This window comes from Protobothrops mucrosquamatus, unplaced genomic scaffold, assembly GCF_001527695.2.
Source record: "Protobothrops mucrosquamatus isolate PMUCROS unplaced genomic scaffold, P.Mucros_1.0 scaffold117, whole genome shotgun sequence".
Taxonomy (NCBI): Eukaryota; Metazoa; Chordata; class Lepidosauria; order Squamata; family Viperidae; genus Protobothrops; species Protobothrops mucrosquamatus.
In genome coordinates, this window is record NW_015386489.1 from 32,413 (window position 1) to 42,956 (window position 10,544).

Here is a 10,544-nt window from a genome sequence, read left to right on the forward strand (position 1 = left end):
CAGCCTAGTGACAGGCCATATTACGGACCACTCCAATGATGCCGCGGAAGTGATGTCCCGGTGCCTGGAGGCCGTGCGAGTCTGGATGGGGAGGAACAAGCTTCGACTCAACCCATCCAAGACCGAGTGGCTGTGGTTTCCGGCGTCACGACATAGCCAGTTGGCTCCATCTCTGGCTATCGGGGGCGAGTCATTAGCTCCCGCGGAGAGGGCCCGCAACCTGGGCGTCCTCCTGGATTCTCGGCTGTCTTTAGACGATCATGTGACGGCCGTGGCCAGGGGGTCTTTTCATCAGGCTTGCCTGATACGCCAGTTGCACCCCTTTCTGGATCGTGACGCCCTACGTACGGTCACTCAAGCCCTCGTTTCCCGCCTGGACTATTGCAACACTCTCTACATGGGGCTCCCCTTGAGGTGCACCTGGAGGCTCCAGCTAGTTCAGAATGCGGCTGCGCGGGGGATTTTGGGGGCCTCCAGATACTCCCATGTAACACCTCTCCTGCGCGAGCTGCACTGGCTGCCTGTGGCCTTCCGGGTGCGCTTCAAGGTGTTAGTAACAACCTTTAAAGCACTCCATGGCAATGGACCTAGGTATTTGCAAGACCGCCTCCTACCAAATACCTCCCTTTGACCAGTCCGCTCCCACAGAGAGGGCTTCCTTAGGGTGCCGTCGGCCAGTCAATGCCGGCTGGCGACCCCCAGGGGGAGAGCCTTCTCTGTGGCAGCTCCTGCCCTCTGGAATGACCTACCCCCTGACCTACGTACGACTACGGACCTGCGCCTCTTTCGCTGAGCCTTGAAAACCCATCTATTCCATGCGGCCGGCCTGGCGTAGTTCTGATTGTGTTTTGGTAGGGGTTTTTTTATGGGGTATTTCAGAGCAGGCTTTTTATTTAATATTTATTGTGATTTTTATTATTGCCTGTTCACCGCCCTGAGTCCCGTAAGGGAGATAGGGCGGTATATAAATTTAAATAATAAATAAATAATAAATACTATGGCTGGTGTTTCCTCCCCCAGTTTGGAGGGCTGCCCCAGATTGAGCGGAAGGGCTGCCGCCCTCCCACAATCAAGTGGGGGACCCCTCCTTGCTCATCACCCCTACAGGGCAATCTTCGATCCTTTCCAGGGTTCCCCAGCAGAGTGAAAACAGACACGGAAGACGGAGCTCGTCTTCCAAACATCCGTAGCAGCCAGGGTGGCAAACCGGAAGCCATCTTATATTCCATCTTATTTTTTTATTTCCATTAGAACTGTGTCACTTAACTGAAGATATTGAAACCAGTCAAATTCTGGTTTCTGAAGTTCTGACCATTTTGAAGAATCTCAAAAGATTTTGTCTTTGTCTTCTTCAAAGTTACCCCTTTGAAAACTATTTTTAATGGCATTTTGATACAGTTCTGAAGGAGAACAAAATAATTGTGTGGTTCAACAAAATAGAAAAAATATAATTCAGTTTTGCTCATTTCTACTGAAAAAGGGTTCATCCTAGTAGTATTATCCTAGCTATACAGCTACCAATTGATAAAATCTTTGGGCTGGACTTTCATGTTCACCAAGGTCATGCTACTGTACTAAAAGGAGGGAAAATAGTCCTTTGCAGAAATAGTCCTTTGCTCATGCTACCTGAGAGAAAAGTGAAATATAGGACCTGTTTTAAACAATTTAAAGATGTGTTTGGTCTGTCTCACAACAGGTGGCTATCAAATGTATTCATCTTGCTTGATCTACTCCATGTTCAACCTAGGGATTAGAAAAATGATCTTCTTTGGGCTTAACAAGATGGATATCCTCCAATGTTTGCCAAAGAGTGAACTGAGATATAGCAGGTGAACTATGCATCTTTCCATCTTTCTTCTTGCCGTAACTCAGTCATGAATTTTTGATTAATAGACACTGAGATCATTCTCTTCAATGTACCATGAAGCTGTCCATTTGGATTTGAATCCACTCAATTGGGATATGATTTCAGCTTGGAGTTTCAATATCTTTAAACAATTTTTAATCTTTTTACCTCAATGAATCATATTGCTTCTGGAAAATAGAAGACTCTTGAGAATCTTATCATCAGTTCTGCATTCCATGTTTTGAACACAGCATTGCAAACACCTTTAAAGAGAATTGCCTTGTATCATGCTTTAGTAACAACATTTTTTGTAGTATCAAACTAAGTCCTTATTTTATGTACACACTGAAGTACATTTTAATAATCTTTCAGACTTTTGATGGATTACTATTTATACAATGCCCCCCTGTTGAAATAGTACTCATATTAACTGATTTTTTCTGATAAATATTTTTCTGTGGAACAATTTTTACAGATCTGAATTTGTTCAGTGTGATAAAATCTGCTTTTACATTAACTCTCTGGTTCCTACAAATAGCAAGCAATTCCTAAAAATTCATGGACATTCATGATAAAAAAAATGTTAGACTACCTATGTATCTATTAATTCAGTATGATATAGTTTTGATATAAAAACTTACATTACCAAAACAAACAAACTTGGTAGATTGTACTACCCAGCAGGCGTTGGAAGATCTTTTATCTCATGTTAACATTTTTCTATACCTAATGAGACCTTACTTGAAAATTTGAAAATTCTTCACTCATTTATGTTTTCAAAATGAGCCATATTATTCTTTCTACATCTACTTTTTAAAATCTTTGTACAGTATCAGTTGAATTTTATTTATTTTTCCCTCTCATGGCCAATACACCTACTATCACTTTCAATGCTACAACTATTGCTTTCTATAGTATGTCATATATAACTTTTTTGGTGATTCTGTCCAAGGGACAAGTTTTTGAACATCCCAGGAACAAATGCAAAAGTATTAAATTATGAAATTTTAATTAAACGTTTTAAAGTTAAGATTAAATGAATACAATTAATTTACAATAGTTACAATTCTTCTCTGTATTGAGAATACTTTCTTATTTTTTACATAAAATAGGGATGCATTGGGTATGTTTAACTGGAGAAAAGAAGACAGTATGAATCATGATAACTGTTCTTAAAATCTGTCATGCAGAAGATGAAACAGAGTTATTCAGAACTGATTATAACACAGAGCAAGAAGTGATGGGTTTAAATTACAAAGAAACAAATTTAGGAAAAACCTCAAGAAGAATTTCTTAATGGTAAGAGGAGAATAGTCTACCATGGGAAGTTGAGGATTATGTTTTGCTGATGTCATTTAAATATGATACTTAAACAGAGACTGGATAGCCATTCATTGAACTGATATAGTAGTGGGTTTATGCACTGGGCACAATAATGAATTAGATGATCCCTAAAGTCCCTTTCAGGTCTTATACTTTATGATTATAAGACGCTCCTAATATATTTGAAATGAAGATGGGACTAGATTTGAACACTAACTCTAATACTGAAGTCCAGAGAAAATCAAAATTCCTTTAGTTAAGACTAAATACACATGTAGGCATGCCCAGCTGCTTCCTCAAGCACTAAATTGCCACATCTCTCTGGAAGAACGTGATATGCCATACATACTTCAGGCAATATACATACAGATTCAGTGTAAAAGTTAAAAACTTGCTGCTTAGATGGATGAAATATTCATAATTTGTTTTCACAAATTAAGAAATATGACTTTAACATTAGTGAAGGACAAATCTACTTATTGAGTTAATATAAGCTTTGTCCTGGTAAACCAAGTGTTAGATTCAGCAATGGAGGGACAGTGAAGAACACCTTCATGTTGCAAAAGGGATATGGCTGAAGAGCCAATCATCTACAGATACAGTGCCATTTTCTACAATGAGAAACTGTACTATGCACATGAACACTTCCAATGAAATGGAACCAGACAGATTTGGAACACTGAAAACTGAATGGTTTGCATAGGTAGACCAACGTCCAAATAATACTGAATAACAAAAGTTTAATTGGTTGTGAAAACAGAATAAACTTGAATATCCCTTGCTTGGGAACCAGTAGCTACTAAAATAGTAAATTATTATCCCATTTTTACCTTATTGTATAAGCCAGGAGCCCCTTACCACATAACTATTTCTTTGAGTTAATCCTTTTTGGTCCTAATTTATAATATTCTAATATTGGATATAGTTTTGATTTTTTATTAACCAGGCCATTTCTCTTTTATAATTGCCTTATATGCTTTTTTGAGTAATTCAAAATAATCATTATTCTTCTAGTTGGCACCAATTTCATATAGTAGCAACATTTCTCCCTTTCTCAGACTAGACTGCCCTATTAAAACATTTCAAAACTAGATCTTAAAACGGATAGGATTGCGTTACATAGAGGCAGGACAGAATTTTATATATTTCTCTCAGTTTCTTTTAGAATGAGTTTTTTATTCCCCCCTACCATCCTCTTTTAATTTTTAGTAAATAAATTATACTTCAAAATGGTAGAAAATAATAGCATCAATTTTTAGAAATTATGGTCAAAGATGGGACCAGGGCCTTGTATTCTAAAACCTTGGCTCAAACTATTTGTTGTCTATGGATTCTCCTTATACTCTTGAACATATTTCTTGTTTTCAATTAGTTTCTATGCATAGCATAGCACAACAGAGCCAGTTTGATCTAATAGTTAACGCACCAGGCTAGAAAGCAAGAGACCGTGAGTTCAAATCCTGCCTTAGCCACAAAAGTAAGCTGGATAACCTTGGCCAAATCACTATCTCTTAGCCCAACTGTTCTCACGGGGTTATTGTTATGGGGGAAAATAGGAGGAGGAAGGTGTATTGGATATGTTCTCAACCTTGAATTATTTGCAAAAATAATAAATAATTATTTATAATTTATATAAATAAATAAATAAAAATGACATGTTGTCATTCTAACACCAAAATCCGGTGCTCAAGAATATCATTATGACTTTATGGGGACCTGTAAATAAACTATCCAGTTAAAAGAAAAGAAAACTCTATACCATTTTATGGCATGCACTCATATTTATTTATTCATATTTGATAGGCAATTGAAATGTTATAAGTACTTGTTCAGATTTAAAAACAGCTAAGTTATAAACTTAAGATAATAGCCAGTTTACTAAGCTAAGTGAATGTAGAAATGATACCTTATATGCTTTTTTTCTCTTTGAATAAAAAATAGTGTTTTCTATTTAAAAAAATCAAAAATGCACACTACTAGTGCATTTTAAGCTATTAAGAATGGGAAAAAACCTTCAGAACCATTGTGCCATGTATTACTTTCACAGGCATAGTGTGGGAACATTTGGAAATGAAGTTTGATTAATGACATTCATCAATTTTCCAGGAAGGCAAGGATCATGTTTGACATGTTGGAATTCTTTGATGATACAAATAGCTTGATAGTAGAGTGGCATTCCTTGAACGCTGCAAAATTATAATAGCAGAGAGGATTTATTAAAATACAACTCCATCCCTCCCAAAAGGTTAATGACCTTACAAAACATACAATAGATGAGCCTTAAGACTAGAATGCAGCATGTTATAAGTTAAATCTCCCTGTTAATATTTTATGGGTCCAGAAACTAACTCATATTACATTCCAGAAGCTCTCAAAACTCTTGTGTATTAAGACTGCTGTGTTACGCAAATACTGCATTATGTGAAGCAGGTTGCAGCTGCATTACAGTTGAGCTAATGGCCACCCACCAACAAATATGTGAAACAGCTATCTGTTTCACAATCCAGAGTTTTTGGAATCAATAGGAGCCTTGCTGCTTACTTTAATTAATATCACAACTGCAGCTCATCTTGAGATTCGAGTCTGGAGGAAAGCAAAATCCAGGCTGTTCCTACAACTAGTTGTATCTCAGGTCCCATTGGACTAGATGAGTAGCTACACAAAATTGCAACCATGGGAGTAATTCTAGATATCACCTTGAGAATAATGGGGCACAGGAAGCTGCAAAGCTCTGTGTATATTCCAAGTCATTTTATGTACAGTATAAGGCCATATCAACCTCAAACTCATTATTATTATTTACTCAATCTAGAAGCAATTTTACAAAGGCACAGAATTATTTCATAGTTATATATTAGTATATTCTAAAAGTAAATCTATACTTATATATATTTGAAGCATGAGCTTTGGATTTGGCAAAAACCTTTGGCAAAAACCTTTAAGGAGCAAGAAGCTGTAGTTTAGTTTTAGTTTAGTTTAATTTTTATTATTTCTGAGAGCTGCAACAGAGCAGGAGTATAACTTTCTTTTGAAGCAAGTCCTGGATTTTTGTTGTTGTTGTTAATTGCAAAGTCGTGTCCGACCCATCGCAACCCCATAGACAACGTACCTCCAGGTCTTCCTGTCCTCTACCATCTTCTGGAGTCCATTTAAGTTCACGCCTACTGCTTCAGTGACTCCATCCAGCCACCTCATTCTCTGTCGTTCCCTTCTTCTATTGCCCTCAATCTTTCCCAGCATTAGGCCCTTCTCCAGTGAGTCCTTCCTTCTCATTAGGTGGCCAAAGTATTTGAGTTTCAACTTCAGGATCTGGCCTTCTAAGGAGCAGTCGAGGTTGATCTCTTCTAGGACTGACTGGTTTGAACGCCTTGCAGTCCAATGGACTCGCAGGAGTCTTCTCCAGCACCATAGTTCAAAGGCCTCAAGAAAGGCTCAGCCTTTCTTATGGTCCAACTTTCACATCCATACAAAGCCCCTGTTCTTCTCTGAAGTCTTTGGCAAGTTGATTAAAGCCCCATCTCTGGAGTTTAGATCTGCTTCTTCCTGTTGCCTGGCTGTTGCCATTTTCTGTTCCTTGTTTTTACTACTGTATTGTGTTATTGTTTTTTCTGGGGTTTTTTTTAAAGCTCATGAACTAAGCAGAGTATCTTGAAATTAGCAGTTGTATAAATAATCTTTGTAAAATGGAGAAGTGGGTGTCCCTTTTCCAATGGCTTAATACTGTTCTTCTTTTGTTTGTTTGGGGTTTTTTTTCCCTGAAATTGGATAAGAAATCATGCCACCAAGGCCAAAAATTCTTCCATTAGGCTATTCGTTGCTTTTTCCTGACGTAGTGAAATGACTGTGGGAGGTCTCATGCTGATACCCTAGTAGTTTTTTCTACAACATTTAACTGGTATAGATAGGTTCATCATCATGAAAGAGACAAGGCACATCTCCCTTACTTAAAAAAAAACATAAGAAAACCTAACAGAATCTTACCTCATTATCTCTACCCTGTATTTATGCTGTGATCTTAACTAGAGTTCTAATAAATATTACTAATTTCTATTTCTAAAAAATTACCAAGTCCTAAAAAATTTACTCTTTGAGTTTACTGTTTTACACTCCTGCTGCAGCAAGTAAAGTCTGGAAATAAATGAATTTATTCTAAATGAATGAATTTATTCATCTTGGTGGGGGAAAATGAGACATTTTAACATATGAAAATGCTAATAGAAATGTATTATTATGTGGCCTATAAGAAGCAATGGATACCTTGTTGAAAGAAACAAAATTAGCTGTGTACAATATAAGTGTGTGCTTTGGTCCAGGTCATTATACAGAAGAGTCGAATTTGTGATGGCACCTGCTTGATAATACTATTGAACAGATGCTGTGACTTATATACGTCAAATGTTATATCATCCTGTGTGTGTGTCATTCTTCTGGTGTCATTATAGTTTGTTAGAAACGTTACTGGATCCAAGCAAAATATTGTCAAAATACTAAAAACAATGTTGCAATTGATATATCTGTATCTATCTCAAATATAATTAAATAAGGATGTAATTCAAAGTGTTACTATTCTACAAATATTGATTGTATTATATTATTTACATGTTTCTTGTACTTTTAATTTCAGGGATAGACATTACCTTTAAAAAGTAAATCTTATTATATTTTTTTCATCAATTAATTACTCAGTCCTTCAAACACTGGTTTGTTTTTGATGAATTATTGTTTTTTAAAAGTTGCTTTATACATTATCTCTTCTCCCTCTTTTAAATGATGAATATTTATGTCTCATCATTACCAAATTAAAATTTTCATTTCATTTTCTATACCAGAAAAGTAATCTTTCTACTTAAATATTGCTTAGCATCTAAACATAATTATAACTTCAAAAAAATAATGCTAGTAACATTTTAAATTAGCATTTTAAAATAGTAGCAACCAAATAGTTTTTTAATGAGGTATATAAAATGTATGGCTTAAGATGATGTATGGCCACCTTAGTATCTGCCAATTTCTCATTTTTAATTTGACAAGAAGGGAAAAATAATAAATACACAAATGTATTAACTCTATTTAATTTTGATCTGGTTTCACTAACTTTTTAAAGTATATTCTGCATAAAAGTGAATTGTAATTCTCAGTCCAAAATGATTGTGCAGTTCTGTTTTAAATCTCCTAATCTATCTACCCCAAATCTGTAAATAAAAATGAATTCATTGAATTTTCATTTTCTGGATAAATATGCAGGCTGAAACAGTTCTAAGTCAGAGTGAGAACTCTGAATTTTACAGTCCAATTTTGGCTCAAAAACTATTATTGAAAGTTGAATAAAATGCATACTATAAAACCTCATGCAGAATATTCTTTGTAATAAATGTACATGTTAAGATGCATCTGTATATATTAATGTCAGACTGCTCAGATATTGCATAGGACAAGTATGTACCAAAATAGTTTAAAAACTAGCATAGACCAGATAGACTGATTTATCAATTTATTCTTCATTTTATTGCTTTAAAAGACAAAATTTAAAAGAAAATAACCAAGTAGTGAAACATATCATAATGTGATTAGGCTTTTTTCTATTATTAAAAACACCATAAAAGTATCTAATTCTGATCCAGATACTTTTCTTAGTCAAGAGTTGGCACAGTTATTTATGGCTAAGGATACCAAGCTTAGGGTCTCCCGCTGTCTTCAGTGTCAACAGGCTCATTTCATTGCCAGCCCAGGTCTCCCTTCAGCGCAGAAACTGGGTAAGCTGTTCCTTGGTGATTCCTAGCTCAGGAGAACAGCTGGCAATAAAGGAAAATATTTTGGCACACTTATCACCCTGACCTTCTTGGATTATAAATATCTACTGAGCTTGGACTTTTAACTTAAAGTGCTAGTGGTAAAGAAAGAAAAATTTGACCTTGGACTACGCCTGGCTGGGAGAGACTTTTGAGTTGTTTTCAGAGAGATTGAACATTTTGAACACTTCGAACATTGTGGATTACAACCTTGCCTGATTGACAAGTTTTGATACTTGAGACAAACGATTACTATAAAATATTGGTTTCATGATTGAACCTATACTTTGGAATCTATTGGATTATAAAGGATACATATAAAGACCAGAAAACTAGAAAAAACTTTGATCTACTCTCACTGAGACTGGTGATACTACAGCATCTCCAGAAATGATGCCTCAAGAAAAAACAAACACCTTTCAGAAAGAAATTTATTCTATGCTACAACTAATTCACCAAACAATTGTTGAATGCAAAGAGGACATAAAAAGAAATCATAATGAGACTAAAAACAATTTAGTCAATATAAATGAGCAAATCTCCAAATTAAATCTACAACTAGAAAGTTCCCAGATAATGACTATAAAGCATGAACAAACAATCCAGAAATCAGAAGATGAAACAGAGGAAATGGAGTTAGAGATGGAACAGAAAAAAGAAGGGAAATACAAATGACTCTATACAAACTAAATACTGCAAGACTTAGCTATAACAATGAAAATGCAAAAGACCCCTTAGGTTTGCAAAATATATCGATGGCAAGGAAGAAGATTTTAAAAAATGGAATATAGAGCTGTTAGGGGAAATGTCACAACTTGGGAGACAGGGAATGAAAAGAGAACTGGAGGGAGAAAGGAACTGAGAGTTGTTTAAGGAATATAAATGAGCAGAATTCCCCCCCTCAAAAAAATACCCTACCTAAATTGTCTTCCTCATGCCAAGCAATTTTTACAAAAATAGAAAGAAAATTTCTGGGCGAAAGCTACTTGGCAAAGAAAGAAAGTGAGAGTCAGATTTAAAAAATAGAAGATTTGACCTTTTAGAAGGGGCATTATATGTTTGAATAAGATTAAAAGAACAGATGACCCTTAGACATAATTAGACTTTTATAATGAAAGATATGATTTAGAATTAAGATAGCATTTTTTCTTTTTTTTTTGATATGGGAAATATGAAGATAAGAGGAGGATTGATTTGAATAAAACTTTTAGCTATATAAATGTAGTCAGGGCTTTTTTTCTCATAGAATGCCCAGAACGGAGTTCCGGTACCTTTTTTGGATGGAACCTTGTAGGGTAGGCAAGGCGGGTTGTATGAAGTGTGTGAGTTCCGGCACCTTTTTTTTTTTTTTTAGAAAAAAAGCACTGAATGTAGTTAATATTGAGAAAATAATAACTGATAAAGATAATTCAAATACTGATGGGATATCAAACCTTAACAAGAGCATGAAAAACAGGATATTGATTAATGAATTGACATTATTGACTTATGAATTGATATTATTGTTATTTGTATGATATTAGTAAAATATGATGAAGGTGCTTATATTTAACTCTGTATACATTAACAGTACCAAAAATTGTAAT